The 16,455-nt window shown below is 42.9% G+C and overlaps 1 protein-coding gene across 8 annotated transcripts in view; it reads right to left on the bottom strand.

Moving 5' to 3' along the window:
* The window catches only part of STXBP5L (syntaxin binding protein 5L), a 420,013-nt gene that overhangs the window by 247,412 nt on the left and 156,146 nt on the right, over window positions 1–16,455 (bottom strand). The gene's annotated exons all lie outside the window — the stretch shown is intronic.

The raw sequence follows: 16,455 nt of genomic DNA, 5'->3' as shown, positions 1-16,455 counted from the left end.
TGTACACAGATGTTTTTGATTATCTAGGTAATACAAAAATAATAATTTAGGAGCAGGGTCAATAACATGTTATGCACCATTTACACTGTTTTTTCCCTAAAGAGTGCATATTATTTCAAGTGAATAATTTTGCCTTTTTATTCTGTTCTACCTGTAATTGTTACTCCATTCTCTGAATGTAACTTTCTGCATAGGTCTGTTCTCCTTGGCTCTTTTGTCTCTGAAATCTATTTTTAGGCAATAAAGACTCTCTTAAGGATGGTAGCGTGCTTTGCATCTTAAAAGTGTGCATGTGTCAATCTCCAACTCTTCATTCCTTTTAAACTAAAAAAAAAAAAAAGTTACAGTCTAAACAGAATAATAAGAAAATCTCACAATTTTACATAGCCGACAAGTTAAAAGAGCATTACTGTTGCAGGTAAAGGACACTGAGTGATTCTCCCCTGGAGAGTTGAAGCTCTTTACAATATCAGTAAACTTTGGTGTGTGATACTCAGAAAGATCTGTGTGACCAAGATTGAGAGATCCAATCCATAACTCCTCAGGAGTTAATTATAGCAACGAGAATGATCAAATATCTACATTGTAAGCACTATCTGAAATTCACCTATGTGCAGAGGGGGCCTGCACAAAGACTATATACTTTTATTCCCTCTTACACCTTATTTTGAGGAGATTTAGGAGCCAGTCAAAAATCTGTGTTCTTGTAAAGGAGAGGGGCAAGCAAATACCGTACCCTTTCAAAGCGTAGTAGAGCTTCACTCCAGCTTGAGCTCTCTCAGACTCCCTGAACACATTCTGGGAGAATCAGGGGTTCCTGTTTAGTCTGACCTGAACTAGAATCCTGAAACCCAATCTGGACACCATGGGACCCAACTACAAGTGTTGGGTCTAGGTTGTGTTGGGTGGGAAAGCAAATGGACCCTCTTGGTCTTGGATCAGGTCTCTTCCACCTGCCTGTGGAGTTGGCACAATGACATTGGCAAGAGCTGGGCACAGCTCCCACAGGCAGGAGGCAGCGCAGCAGTGACTCAGGTTCGGGGGGAAAGGTCAGGTCAGAAAATGACTCCACCCTCGGGCCTAGGTTGGGCCAAAAAATTAGGCTGGAGTATACTCTACTCTAAACCTCCTCTTCCCCCAAATACAGGCCATGGTTTTAAGTCTGTATCTCATCCCAAATCCCCTAACCTGAGTCAAGATTAAAATCTCAAATAAACTGGCATGTACTCAACATAGTTTTAGCTCCAGGAGCATAAGGTGTACTAAATAAGAAATAAGATGTCTTTATCTCAATTTCAAATAGCTTTCACAGAAGTATAGAAGCTTGGAAAGGTAGCAATTAACTGATAGTATTTGTTTACTATCAAAATTTGGCATATTTAAATTGCTTGACAAAGCTTGCTGTGATAAATATGGGAATTTTACGATGCTCATGTGTACCTCATTTTCCCTCTGTGCTTCGTACTGCTATACACTGAGTGTAAAGATCAGGATACATTAGGTGTTTGAGTCATGTAATTGTCTGGGGTGATATGAACAGGTCATAAAATACTGGCTGGAACCAATGTATATCAATGGAAGACCCTACAGAGACAACGGGAACCCCAATCACTGAAGATTAACACCTAACTGCAGAGGCTGAACATGTGAACATAGCATCGCTGTGTCCAGAGAACGAAGAGAGGTGTCAGGGGTCTGTTTTAACTACTGGTCTCATAGACACAGGAGCTCTCACCTGAGAAAAAGGGAAAGTGACAAGAGAACGGAAACTAAGCTGCTTCCTACAGCAGCATGGCTTAAGGGAGCCCTGGGCTTTAGACAAAACGGACTGTCTTAATCTTTGGCCTCTCTGTTGAAGAAAGGATTTCCCAGTGCTGTATTCCAGTTGACTAATCAACCTTACTCTCTCTTGAAAAAGGCTACATCAAGTCACTGCCGATACGTGCTGAAGTGCATTGATCACTGAAAGGAGTAAAAGTCTCTGAATAGGACTCTGCTTCGGTCGCATTCACTGGGCAGAGCTCATGGTGAGAAACAGGAGTGCTGGAGCCAAGAGGCTCAGTCTAGGAGTTGCTGCGGCCACATGGCCTATGCTTGTAGAAAAGTGTAACCCGTTGGGGGCTTGGCCCATTGAAGATGTCCGCCCCAGACCCATGACACCACAATGCTAGCTCAATATCCAGCCTCCCACAGGATATTACAGGGAAGAGTAGGAAATCATCTGGTCAGCCACGCTACCACCAGCAATAACTATGAGGAGTGGCTTAAGTTAGCCCACACAGGAAGGAGTACTGTGATAGCCTTCAGTAGCTAGGGTGACCAGATGTCCCGATTTTCGGATCTTTTTCTTATATAGGCTCCTATTACCTCCCACACCCCATCCCGATTTTTCAGACTTGCTGTCTGGTCGCCCTATCAGCAGCAGTCCTGACTGGAGCTATGGGACTACTCACTGCAGAAGAACACAATTCCTAGTAGCAAGTTGTGTCAGGACCAGGTCCTTAAAGTCTGATCCCAAACCCACTGAAGTCAATGGAAAGTCTCCCACTGACTTCCATGGGCTTTGTGTTGGACCCCAAGGGTCTGTCTACACTGCAATAAGACACCCAGAGCTGGCCTGCATCAGCAGACTCTGGCTCCCGCCCAAGCCCAAATGTCTATACTGCAATTGTATAGCCCCACAGCCCAAGCCCACGTCAGCTGACACAGGCCAGCCTTAGGTGTTTAATGCAGCGTAGACATATCTGTAGTTAGCATGCACAAGAATTGCATGGTCACAGAACTGTAAGTACAAACAGATATAGCTACAGACTTACTTTGTCATTTATATAAAAGTTATTTTCATTTATTATTTTAGTGCCCACAATGTGCTCAGCACTGAACAAGATACAAAGATAAAAATATGTACAGGATACAAATTCTATGCCCCAAAGTGTTTTCAGTTGAAAAGATATATACAGAAAAGACAGTGATGGGCGAGAGAGAAGGAATTACACAATACATGTTTTTAAAATTATTCTTGTGAACTCAACTTTTCCCACACAGAAGTAACGAGTTTATCAGAGTGATCTGAATAAAAATAAGGTGGCAGTTTTGTGTACTAGGATTCATTGGATACAAGATAAGATACAGAAGAGCATGGAGACAGGCATGGTAAAAAGAAACAAGTGGTGGAGTTGTGGGAGATATTAAGAGACAAGGTCCAATGTTCATATTGGAGCTTTTTAGGGACTTGAAGACAAACAAGAACTTTATACTTAATGCAATGGATAAGGGGAAGCCAGTGGCAGGCTTCAAAGATGGGGTGAGATGGTTAAAGGAACAGGCAAGAAAAATAATGAGATTGCTTAAATTAAGTTCTTGGCCTCAGCGATGACACATGGCAGTGTCTCACAGTCTAATTACACATTGTGTAAAAAGTTTTATCAGTGTTGAATTTGTCGTTATGCAGTTTCACTGAATGGCTCTTTCTTGTTCTACGAGATGGAAAAAAAAAGCAGAAGTACACAATTCACCTTCTCTATACCATTAATTTTTTAATCATGTTCCCGTCTTACGTCTCCCTTCTAAGAGATGAGGGAAAGCCCTAGTCCAAGAGAAAACGCAACAGAGACTGAGGATAGGAGGGTTGGACTGAGTGGGAATTCCTACAGCTGAATATATTTGCTTTAATTTGAACTTTACACTTCATTATAAATAAACAACACTAGCTAATGCATTCCCATTACATGGGAAATTATGCCAATGCTGTTCTTAACCAGCTATCACCACCATTCACCATCGAAAGGTGAAATCAGTCTTCTGGGAGAAAAACCGAATGAAGCGGATGACTCCATTCAGCGTGTCCCAAATAAAAATGTTACAGGATATTCTGTTAACATACATCAGTTTTCACTCTGAAGTGAATGTTTATATTAATTATAAGATGTAAATTATACCTGTCTGGCCAGTCATTCTGAAGCAGGGATTCACACCAAGACAGTAGGCACTGTCACAGCTTTTGGAATCCTACTGAGTGGCAGCAGCTTTCAAATATGCTAGTAGCTGTGTTGGGGACCCTGTAAACGTTCATTCACCACAGGTGCTCCTCCTTGTGGGAATTAGCTCTCCCTGCATGTGGTGCGCTCACCTGTTGGTTGCTCAGGCTGTGGTTCCCTCCCTCCCTCCAGACTCCGGGTACTCACCCTTTGTGACTGAGCCCTCTAGCCAGGTCACTATGTAGTCCCCACCTTCCAGGTTAATATAATCCTACCAGACAAGCAATACACACTCTTCCTCAGATGCTCTTCTAGTCCAGGTCTTGTGCCACTTTCCCAGAGGCTGGTAGGGTAATCACCTGTGCACTGAATTCCAGCCCCGGGACCCTACAACTAGCAATTCAGCTTTGTTCAGTCTCAGACCTTGTTACTGTTTCCCTAGGCTCCTTCCTACCCCACCTCTCTATAGCCTTACTATCTCTAGTTTACCACCACAGATTCCTCTGCTCCCCATGACTACTTCACCATTCTCGCCCTCTTGCTGGACTCCCCAGGGCAAGACCCTGGGCTTACTCTCCCTCTGCGTTGCCTCCTTATCCCTAGCCAACTCCCTTTCCCTCCAGAGACTGACTGCGGACATCCTCTCTACGCTCACTTCCTGATTTATAATCCTGTCCCAGCTCCTCCCCGACCTGGGCTTCATCTGCCATTAGGACCTATCAATCCGTGGTTCCCCTACAGGTGCAGCATATAAGGTTAACTGGGTCCTTCTGGCCCATACTAACCCACTCAGGACTTGTGTGGGTTAGAGGCCCTATCACAGGGCCTTTCTCACAAAAGCTGCTGAGAGATTGGCACATCTTCTTCCTAGCCTGTCCACCTCCTTCTTGGCCAGTTCTGCCCACTTTATCTATCTGTGCTCCATTCCCTCACTGTTCCACTTGAGAAGATATTGCAGCATTTATCATGACTGCACACTTTGCTGGTACACTCTTACACCAAGGACCTCTGCCAGAATCTATATTGGCAGAAGCTGGTGTAGACCTTGAGCTGGATTTATTTTCTCCTATACTTTTCTTTGTCTTTTAATAAAACAACAAATAGCCCTGTCAGCAAGGATTGTAGAATATCTTTTGAAGATGTTAAAAAGGAAAGAAAAAGGAAGATAAAACTGAATACTTTAAAGTCTGCACTTCTGGTTCCCAGAATAAGACCTAGTCACTATCTTCTCACTCCTACCAATATATGGGATTTCCTAGGGGTCATGCATCGGGAAATTGTCAGATTACATTCAACCATAGCCACCTCAGAAAATAAAAATTGAAAACTAAATTTTGGATACCTTCAGCAATTATATGTAAATCAGAGAGGAATAAGTAGAAACTGACTTACGCATGCTGAGCAGCAAATGTGATAGCAGTAACATTCTATCAAAAAATATGCTTTTTGATTGTTACAAAATAGTTAATACCTTGTTGTCAAGATGTGTATGTTGTGGAAGAGAATATAGTGTTCTGTATTCTCATGCATGAGATACAAGTTCAGAAAACACCTCAGTATGTTATACATGCGGCAGAGATATCATATTTGGCATCCCACAGAGAATGTTGATTGAATTGCTTTTAAGTTACGTTCTGTTGTCTCTATAAGTACACAAAGAGAAGAGCCTCAAAAGAATCAGCAATGTTCCTTGCCCTTATTGGTCAGAAGGATGGTACTACAATAGCAGTCTGCTATAGAAGGATTAAAGGAGTAAAAAATGGCCCAGAGAAAAACGTGGGCATTTTCCCTCTTCTTCCAGGGTTCTTGGCTGCCTGCTATTCCTGAGTTAGCCAATGTTGATGTGAGACATCTCTCCAGAGACTAAGCATGCTGTCTGCAGCTGTAGGAGAAAGAAATCAAAGTCAACTTCCATGCTGTGGTTTCACTTCGCTACACATTACCCTACTGATAAGCAACTATTTGTGCTTAGATATCTTATTGGATAGGGTTCAGAGAAGGGCCATGAGAATGATTAATAGATTCAAGTAGCTCAATCTCTTTATCTTAACAAAACCGAAGATTAAGGGGTGCCTTCATTACACTCTATAAGTACTTACATGGGGAACAAATACTTAATAATGGGCTTCTCAATCTAGCAGAGAAAGGTATAATGATTGGAAGTTGAAGCCTGAAAATAAGGTGTAAATTTTTAACAGTAAGAGTAATGAACCATTGGAACACCTTACCAAGGATCATGGTGGATTCTCCATCACTGACTATTTTAAAATCAAGATTAGATGTTTTTTTAAAAGATATCCTACCTAAGAACTATTTTGTGGAACTTCTATGGCCTGTGTTATACAGGAGGTCAGACTAGATGATCACAATGGTCCTTTCTGACCTTGGAATCTATGCCACCCTCCTGGAAGTAAACCAGTTTTAAGTGCCTCCGGTCAAGTTTCTGCCTCCACAAACCCTTTTTCTTTTACCTATAAAGACTACTGAGATGTTATTTTGATGTCAGACTGAGTACATTTTGGATTTTTGATGTCAGATAAGATCTGTAACAGATGCTTGTGGGATGGTGCTATTGTATTATATAATCCACTGCAAAAGTAACTAATCTAAAATGATGCTTGGGTTAAGTGCTCCATTTTGTTGCAGCAGAACTATTCCACTGATTTGGGGGGTCTTATCAACTAAAATAAGAACATAAGAATGGCCATACTGGGTCAGACCAAAGGTCCATCCAGACCAGTATCCTGTCTACCAACAGTGGCCAATACCAGGTGCCCCAGAGGGAGTGAACCTAACAGGTAATGATCAAGTGATCTTTCTCCTGCCATCCATCTCCACCCTCTGACAAACAGACACTAGGGACACCATTCCTTACCCATCCTGGCTAATAGCCATTAATGGACTTAACCTCTATGAATGTATCCAGTTCTCTTTTAAACCCTGTTATAATCCTAGCCTTCACAACCTCCTCAGGCAAGGAGTTCCACAGGTTGACTGTGCGCTGAGTGAAGAAGACCTTCCTTTTATTTGGTTTAAACCTGCTACCCATTAATTTCATTTGGTGGCCCCTACTTCTTATATTATGGGAACAAGTAAATAACTTTTCCTTATTCACTTTCTCCACACCATTCATGATTTTATATACCTCCAGCATATCCCCCCTCAGTCTCCTCTTTTCCAAGCTGAAAAGTGCTAGCCTCTTTAATCTCTCGACATATGGGACCCGTTCCAACCCCCTAATCATTTTAGTTGCCCTTTTCTGAACCTTTTCTAATGCCAGTATATCTTTTTTGAGATGAGGGGACCACATCTGTAGGCAGTATTCAAGATGTGGGCGTACCATGGATTTATATAAGGGCAATAAGATATTCTCCATCCCTTTTTTAAAGATTCCTAACATCCTGTTTGCTTTTTTGACTGCCGCTGCACACTGCGTGGACGTCTTCAGAGAACTATCCACGATGACTCCAAGATCTTTCTCCTGATTAGTTGTAGCTAAATTAGCCCCCATCATATTGTATGTATAGTTGGGGTTATTTTTTCCAATGTGCATTACTTTACATTTATCCACATGAAATTTCATTTGCCATTTTGTTGCTCAATCACTTAGTTTTGTGAGATCTTTTTGAAGATCTTCACAGTCTGCTTTGGTCTTAACTATCTTGAGCAGTTTAGTATCATCTGCAAACTTTGCCACCTCTCTGTTTACCCCTTTCTTCAGATCATTTATGAATAAGTGGAATAGGATTGGTCCTAGGACTGACCCTTGGGGAACACCACTAGTTACCCCTCTCCATTCTGAAAATTTACCATTTATTCCTACCCTTTGTTCCTGGTCTTTTAATCAGTTCTCAATCCATGAAAGGATTTTCCCTCTTATCCCATGACAACTTAATTTACGTAAGAGCCTTTGGTGAGGGACCTTGTCAAAGGCTTTCTGGAAATCTCACTATGTCCACTGGATCCCCATTGTCCACATGTCTGTTGACCCCCTCAAAGAACTCTAATAGATTAGTAAGACATGATCTCCCTTTACAGAAACCATGTTGACTTTTGCGCAACAATTTATGTTCTTCTAGGTGTCTGACCATTTTATTCTTTACTATTGTTTCAGCTAATTTGCCCGGTACTGACATTAGACTTACCAGTCCGTAATTCCCAGGATTACCTCTAGAGCCCTTCTTAAATATTGGCGTTACATTAGCTATCTTCCAGTCACTGGGTACAGTAGCTGATTTACAGGATAGGTTACAAACCACAGTTAATAGTTCTGCAATTTCACATTTGAGTTCTTTCAGAACTCTTGGGTGAATGCCATCTGGTCCCGGTGACTTGTTACTGTTAAGTTTCTCAATTAATTCCAAAACCTCCTCCAGGGACACTTCAATTTGTGACAATTCCTCAGATTTGTCACTTACAAAAGACAGCTCAGGTTTAGGAATCTCCCTAACATCCTCAGCCGTGAAGACTGAAGCAAAGGATTCATTTAGTTTCTCTGCAATGACTTTATCGTCTTTAAGTGCTCCTTTTGTATCTCGATCGTCCAGGGGGCCCACTGGTTGTTTAGCAAGCTTCCTGCTTCTGATGTACTTAAAAAACATTTTGTTATTACCTTTTGAGTTTTTGGCTAGGTATTCTTCAAACTCCTTTTTGGTTTTCTTATTACATTTTTACATTTAATTTGGCAGTGTTTATGCTCCTTTCTATTTACCTCACTAGGATTTGACTTCCACTTTTTAAAAGATGCCTTTTTATCTCTCAATGCTTCTTTTACATGGTTGTTAAGCCATGGTGGCTCTTTTTTAGTTCTTTTACTGTTTTTTTTAATTTGGGGTATACATTTCTAATACAAAATTAATTTTAAACTTTTATAGAACCAAAAGAAATCTCAAATAAAATAAATAAATAAATAAAATGGGCAAAAAAACTCAGCCAAAAAGAAAAAAATAGTCAGTCATGTCCCTGTCACAGACTGAAGTTTATATAGACAAAGGACAACATTTAACAAAAGTATCAGAAATTTAACAAAAAGCTCAGTGTATCTAATCTACACCTGTAGCACGGGATTTGAGCTCAGCTGTTTCCCAGTCACTCTTCTGTTCATGGAGCATCTGTAAACCTCAGATGCTAATCCCATTTCTACCAGGGACAGGATGGTGCTTCTGTATCCTGCCACAACAACATTGCATTGTTTCACTTTGATATTTGTAACTGAGTCTCAAAGTGATTATTTTTCTTAGAAAGGAGCTTCCTGATAGTGAAGTGGAATGATACAGTATGCCCAATTCAGAGACTCACAGATTTTAACATCAGAAGTGATCATTATAATAACCTAGTTTGAACTCCTGCATAACACAGACTATAGCATTTCACTCCATAATTCCTGTGTCAAGCCCATAACTTCTGGGTTGAGTTACAGCATATCTTTTAGACAGATGTCCAATCTTGATTTAAAGACTTCAAGTGACAGAGGGTACGTCTACAGTATGAAATTATTTAGAAATTATTCTATTCGAATTTTTGGAAGCTATTTTATACATTCGGTCTTGTGTGTCCCCACTAAAGCACATGAATTTGGCGGATTGCATCCACAGTACCAAGGCTAGTATTGAATGTCGGAGCAGTGCACTGTGGGTAGCTATCCCACAGTTCCCACAGTCCCCACCACCCATTGGAATTCTGGGTTAAGCTCCCAGTGCATGATGGGGCAAAAACATTCTCACGGGTGTTTCTGGGTGTGTGTCGCCAGAAAGCTATGGCAGACAATCATTTTGCACCTTTTTGGCGTGCAGACGCCATAGTGCTTTCAGCAGGTGGTGCACCGCTGCTTTCCTGCTACTATGAATCCACCTCTCATCTTCCTATGTAATCTCTATCATCTACTCTTTCTCTTCCTCATGAAATGCTTCCGCTGCCAACTCTGCTCTCCCGCTATTGCCACGCTTCCGAGCTTCTCCATGTTGTCTATCCTGGGCTCCCACCTCCATGAAAGCCACAGAAGACAACCATTTTCAGCCTTTGTTCAGCTACCAAACAGCACAGCTTCTGCTGCCACTCTGCTCTTCTATGTTTCGCACCCTTTTTCCAGATTACCCATGCAGGCGCCATAGCCATGGAGCCCGATCAGATCTCCGCTGCAGTTTTGACCATTGTAAATACCGCATGCATTATCCAGCAGTATGTTCAGTACCTGCAAAACCGGGCGAGGAAGCGACGACAGCGTGATTACTATACTGATGAGGACATGGACACAGATGGCACGGCATGTGGCAATTGGGACATCATGGTGCTGTTGGGCCAGGTTCATGCTGTGGAATGCCGATTCTGGGCCCGGGAAACAAGCACAGACTGGTGGGACTGCATAGTGTTGCAGGTATGGGATGATTCCCAATGGCTGAGAAACTTTCGTATGTGTAGGGCCACTTTCATGGAATTTTGTGACTTGTGACTGCCCTGAAGCGCAAAAACACCAAAATGAGGGCAGCCCTCACAGTTGAGAAGCAAGTGGCCATAGCCCTGTGGAAGCTTGCAACGCCCGACAGCTACCGGTCCGTCGGGAATGAGTTTGGAGTGGGGAAATCTACTGTGGGGGCTGCTGTGCTGCAAGTAGCCAACACAATCATTGACCAGCTGGTATCAAGGGTAGTGACTTTAGGAAATGTGCAGACCATTGTGGATGGCTTTAATGTGCTGGGGTTCCCCAAGTGTGGCAGGGCGACAGATGGAACGCATATCCCTATCTTGGCCCCAGAACACCGGGGTGGCCAGTTCATAAATTGCAAGGGGTACTTTTCCATGGTGCTGAAAGCACTGGTGGATCACAAGGGACGTTTCACCAACAGCAGCATGGGATGGCCAGGAAAGGTGCATGATGCTTGCATCTTCAGGAACTCTGGTCTGTTTGAACAGCTGCAGGAAGGAACTTACTTCCCAGACCAGAAAATTACTGTTGGGGATGTTGAAATGCTTATAGTTATCCTCAGGAACCCAGCCTACCCCTTAATGCCATGGCTCATGAAGCCATGCACAGGCAGCCTGGACAGTAGTAAGGAGCAGTTCAACTATAGGCTGAGCAAGTGCAGAATGGTGGTAGAATGTGTGTTTGGACATTTGAAAGTGCGCTGGTGCAGTTCACTGACTCGGTTAGATTTCAGCACAACCGATATTCCAATTGTAATTGCTGCTTGTTGTGTGCTCCACAATATCTGTGAGTGTAAGGGGGAGATATTTATGGCAGGGTGGGAGATTGAAGCAACTTGCCTGGTGGCCAGTTTCACACAGCCAGACAACAGAGCGACTAGAAGGGCGCACTGCACATCAGAGAAGCTTTGAACGCCAGTTTCATGACTGGCCAGGGTACGGTGTGACAGTTGTTGTTTCTCTTAAAGTTACCCACCCCCTATATTATATATAAAAAAAGGAAATAAAGTCACACAATTGTTTAAAAACCATTCTTTATTATTTGTTGCACAAAACATTGAGAGAAATCAGAAGCTAGACGGGGGGGGGGTGGGGGGGGGGGAATTGGGTTAGGGGAGTGGAGGAGGAGGGAAGGACAAGTCCAGAAACCAAATCAAAATTTAGGATATGCCAGCTTTCTGCTGCTTGTGCAATCCTCTGGGGTTGACTGTGTGGGTCCCCGTAGTCTCCCCCCACCGTGTTCTTGGGCATCTGGGTGAGGAGGCTATGGAACTTGGAGGAGGGAGAGCGGTTATTCGGGGGCTGCAGCAGAAGTCGGTGGTCTTGCTGCCTTTCCTGCATTAGATCCACCATACAGCGGAGCATGTCAGTTTGCTCCCCCATGAGCTTGACCATAGCATCCTCCCTGCTCTCATCGCACACGTCCCTCCGCTCTTTGTATTCATGTAACGCTTTACGCAACTCCGCAATTGTTTGCCTCCACGCATTCAACTGGGCCCTCTCAGTGCAGGAGGACTGTGTGAGCTCGGCAAAAATGTCATCCCAAGTTCGTTTTTTCTGCCTTCTAATCTGGACCAGCCTCTAGGACGGAGTAGATAGGGGCCACGTTGAAACATTTGCGCTTGCTGCAGGAGGAGAAAAAGGGAGGATAGTATTTTAAAAGATACATTTTAGATAACAAAGGGGACACTGTTTTTCAGTGAAACAGGCAATTCATAGTACACAGCACATGTTCTTTCTGTACAAGGTCTCATTTTGCCTCTTATACTGAAGTGCCTGCTACTTTGGTGCGAGTAAGTCATCACATGCGGCCAGGCAACAGAATTCAGCTTGCGGGCAGCCTGCGGGCTCTCTGGGAGACTCACTTCACACAACACCCCACACACACACACCCCTCCCCCCCCGCGGGGCTCCGATAAGGCTCTGAGCAGGGATGAGCCCTTTAAACTAAACATGAACAGCCCAGTGCAGCTGGTTTCCCCCCACCCCCCGGCTCTGATCAAGCTCTCACTCACCAGAAGTGCCTTCTCCAGGTCATGGTCCGGGAGCATGCTTTGGGAGTAGGGGGAGGCTATTGGCTCCAGTGTTAAGAATAGTTCCTGGCTAAGGAGGAAGACAGATTCCCCCCTTGCTGCCTGTGCACTGTCCTCGTCCTCCTCCTCTTCGTCCTCCAAAAACTCATCCTCCTCACTCCGTGCTACTCCCTCCTTGCAGGTGTCCACAGACAGTGGTTGGGTAGTGGTGTCGTCACCCCCCATAATTGCATGCAGCTCACGGTAGAAGCAGCATGTATGGGGCTGTGACCCAGAGAGCCCGTTCACCTCCCTGGCTTTTTGGTACGCTTGCCTGAGCTCCTTGATTGTTGTACGACACTATTCTGTGTCCCTGGAGTAGCCTCTTTCCGTCATGTCCCTGGAGACTTTAGCGTATGTATTTGCATTCCTTTTTTTGGAACATAGTTCTGCCACAACATAGTTGTCCCCCCAACATGCAATGAGATCCAGTACCTCCCGTTTGGACCATGCTGGAGCTTGTCTGCGAATCCGGGACTGTGTGGTCTCTTGAGATGGTGGACTCTGCATGGTCACCTGTGCTGGTGGACTGTGCTGATGGTCACCTGTGCTGATGGTGACCAAACAGGAAATTCAAAAGTTCCCAGGGCTTTTACTGCCTACCTGGCTAGTGCATCAGAGTTCAGAGTATTGTCCAGAGCAGTCACAAGGGAGCATTCTGGGATAGCTCCCGGAGGCCAATATCGTCGAATTGTGTCCACAGTACTTGTAACCCGGAAATGCGATCTCGATTTTAGCGCTACTCCACTTGCTGAGGTGGAGTACAGAAATCAGAGTAAAGAGCCCTTTAAATAGAAAAAACTGGTTTGGTCGTGTGGATGGAACCAGTTTTATTTCAAGGTAACTCTGCTAATTCCAAAATAACTGCGTACTGTAGACCAGGCCAGAGAATTCATTACATCCCTAGGTAACTTGTTCCAATGGTTCATTACCCCCACGGTTAAAAATTTCATCTTATTTCTAGGCTGAATTTGTCTAGCTTCAGTTTCCACACACTTTGTCTACCTATTATCAGAACTCCATTTGCAGGTAATTGCAGACTGATCAGATTGCCTCTTAAACTGCTCTTGGATAAACTAAATACATTGTGTTCCAGGATAAACTCCAAGGCTGGTTTTCCTGATTTAGAATAATTCTTGTAGCTCTTTTCTGAACCATTTATAAATTTGTCAATATCCTTTTTAAAATATGAACATTAGAATTGGACCCAGTATCCCACTAATGGTCTCACCAGTGCTATATTTAAAGATATATATCACCTCCCTGTTTATATACAATATGCCCTTTATTTTACATCCAAAGGTCATGTTACATTTCTTAGCCACCACATCACACTGGTATCTCTTGTTCAGTTGGTTATCCATCACTTCTAAATCCTTTTCAAGGTCACTGTTTTCCAGGATATAATTCTCTACATTCTTCTATTCTATAGAAATTCTTATACCACCCTCATCACTTCAGTATTTGAACGCCTTCCAGTAGTACATTAAGCAATGTGACTAACAACTGTTATGGGTGACTTGTTCGCTCTCATTCTCCTTTTGGGGAGAGAAGTGTGTGCAATGTAGCGTTTTGTCTTGGGGTAGGTCTATAGTGCAAATTAAGGAGCAATTATAGCACTGGTAGCTTTAATGTAGCTAGCATGGGTAATACTAGTGAAGATGTGATGGCACAGACTTCAGTGTGGGGTAGCTGCCCCAGTACAAGTCCATCAGGGATCTGGGTATGTACTAAGGTGGCTAGCCCACACTGAAATGTGTGCTGCCATGTCTTCACTACTATTGTTACCTGCACTAGCTAGATGAAAGCTAGTTTCGGTATGCCTGCCTGCACTACAATCACATTTTAATTCACAATGTAGACGTACCCATGGTACAGTTTGTTTCTTTTGTAAATGTTCATACTGCTAGGTGTTATAAGAACAAAAAAGCACGGTGGAAGGAGTGGACCTTGCACTTAGAGTGGAAAGTGGTAAAGTCTGTGACAGTCCTTAGTTTCTTTGGCAGTTGTTTCCACAGTCTGTAACATGCCCTTATGCAAGCATGGTCTCCTTCACAAATAAGCTCTGTCCTTGTGGCAGAAAGTTCCATTGTGCCTGAGGGGCAGAGTTATCCACCAGTCTTTATCTCAGAGCTTCAAGTAATCTTTTGGATATGCTGAGCTCAGGCCACTGAGGGTATGTCTAAACGGCCGGGGGGGGGGGGGGGGGGGGAGAGTGACAACAACAAAAAACCAGCAAGTCTCAGAGCTTGGGAAGCTTATACTGTCAGGCTAAAATATAGATATAAATCTATAAATATAGATCTATAGCAGTATAGATGTTCAGGCACAGGCTGGAGCCCAAGCGCTGAAAGTGAAGAAGATCTCTGTATAAGCTGAAAGCTTGTCTTTCATTGTCAGAAGTTGATCAATAAAAGATGGAACCTCACCCACTTTCTCTCTCTAATATCCTGGGACCAACCTCGTTACAGCAAGACTGCAAAAGTAGGTACACTTTTAATGACAAACAGAAATACAGCAGTACATCAAACTTCTAAATATAGCTGGGTGAATACTATGCAAAATTATTTGTGAACATTCAAATAAAAACATGGAAATTTGCACTGATACTGTTCAGAACCCCTTTTATTCACTTATGAACATTCATAGAATCTATTTTAGTATACAAGTGTCTGTAGATATTGAAAGTATTACAAATACTTGTGACTATGTACTGTCATGATTATTTGTCTGGAAGTGTTCATGTGGCTATCTTGAAAGTTGTCTCATTTTGGGAGTCATCTGTTTAGGGAGCAGAAGTGCTACCACCATGTGACTTAACTCAACCAGTCATACCACAAATAGCAAATAATGAACAGCAAATACTCAAAGCAATAGTCACAGTCAATTGTTTGCATGTAATTCATAGTATGACATATGTTTACATATGGCATTGTAGCTGTGTTGGCCCCACGGTACTAAAGAGACAAGGTGAGTGAGAATCTCTTTTGTTGGACCAACTTCTGTTGGTGAGAGAGACAAGATTGCGAGATACAGAGTTGAGACCTGAAGAAGAGCTTTGTGTAAGCTTGAAAGCTTGTGTCTCTCACCAACAGATGTTGGTCCAATAAAAGATTACCTCACCCACCTTGTGTCTCTAATATGTTTACACAAACCATTTATATAATGAAAATATTTGTAAAATTTGAAGTATATTTATAGATATTTAATAGACTGAAATAGTCCAAATTTGGCAAAATAAAATACTTGCTGTGAACAGGTTGACCAGTTCTGCTACAAAATATAAAACTTAGAATCAAAGAACCATATGATTAAAAGGGACCGCAAGGGTCATCTAGTCTAACCCCCTACCAAGGGGTAGGATTTGTGGTGTCTAAACCACCCAAGACAGCTGGCTATCCAGTCTCTTTTTGAAAGTCTCCAGTGAAGGAACTTCCACGTCTTCCGTTGGCAGTTCATTCCATTGTCCTACTGTTCTTATAGTTGGAATTTTTCCTGAGATTTAATCTAATCTGTTTTACTGTAGTTTGAACTCACTGCCTCTTGTCCTGCCCTCTGGGCAAAAGAGAACGATTTTTCTCCATCTTTTTTATGGCAGCCTTTCAAGTATTTGAAGATCACTATCATGTCCCCTTCTTAATCTCCTTTTTTCCCCCCCAAATGAATATACCCAGTTCCTTCAGCCTTTGCTAATATGATTGCTTTCCAAAACTGGACACAGTACTCCAGATGAGGCCTAACCTGCACCAAGTAGAGCAGTACTATCACCTCCCATGACTTGTGTGTTACGCCTCTGTTAATGCGATACTGTTGCAAAAAAAAGCAAATGCAATTTTGGGTTGCATTTGCTTTTTTTGCAACAGTATCGTGCTGGATCACAACCTCAACATGAGTCAACAATGCAACTCAGAGATCCTTCTCAGCAGTGTTGCTGCCAAGCCAGTTCTCCCTCATTCTGTATTTGTGCATTTGATTTTTCTTCCTTA

Source organism: Chelonia mydas, chromosome 1 (genome assembly GCF_015237465.2).
Source record: "Chelonia mydas isolate rCheMyd1 chromosome 1, rCheMyd1.pri.v2, whole genome shotgun sequence".
NCBI classification, from domain to species: Eukaryota; Metazoa; Chordata; order Testudines; family Cheloniidae; genus Chelonia; species Chelonia mydas.
Note: the sequence above shows the minus strand (reverse complement) of the source record. Positions and strands in the feature narration are given on the sequence as shown.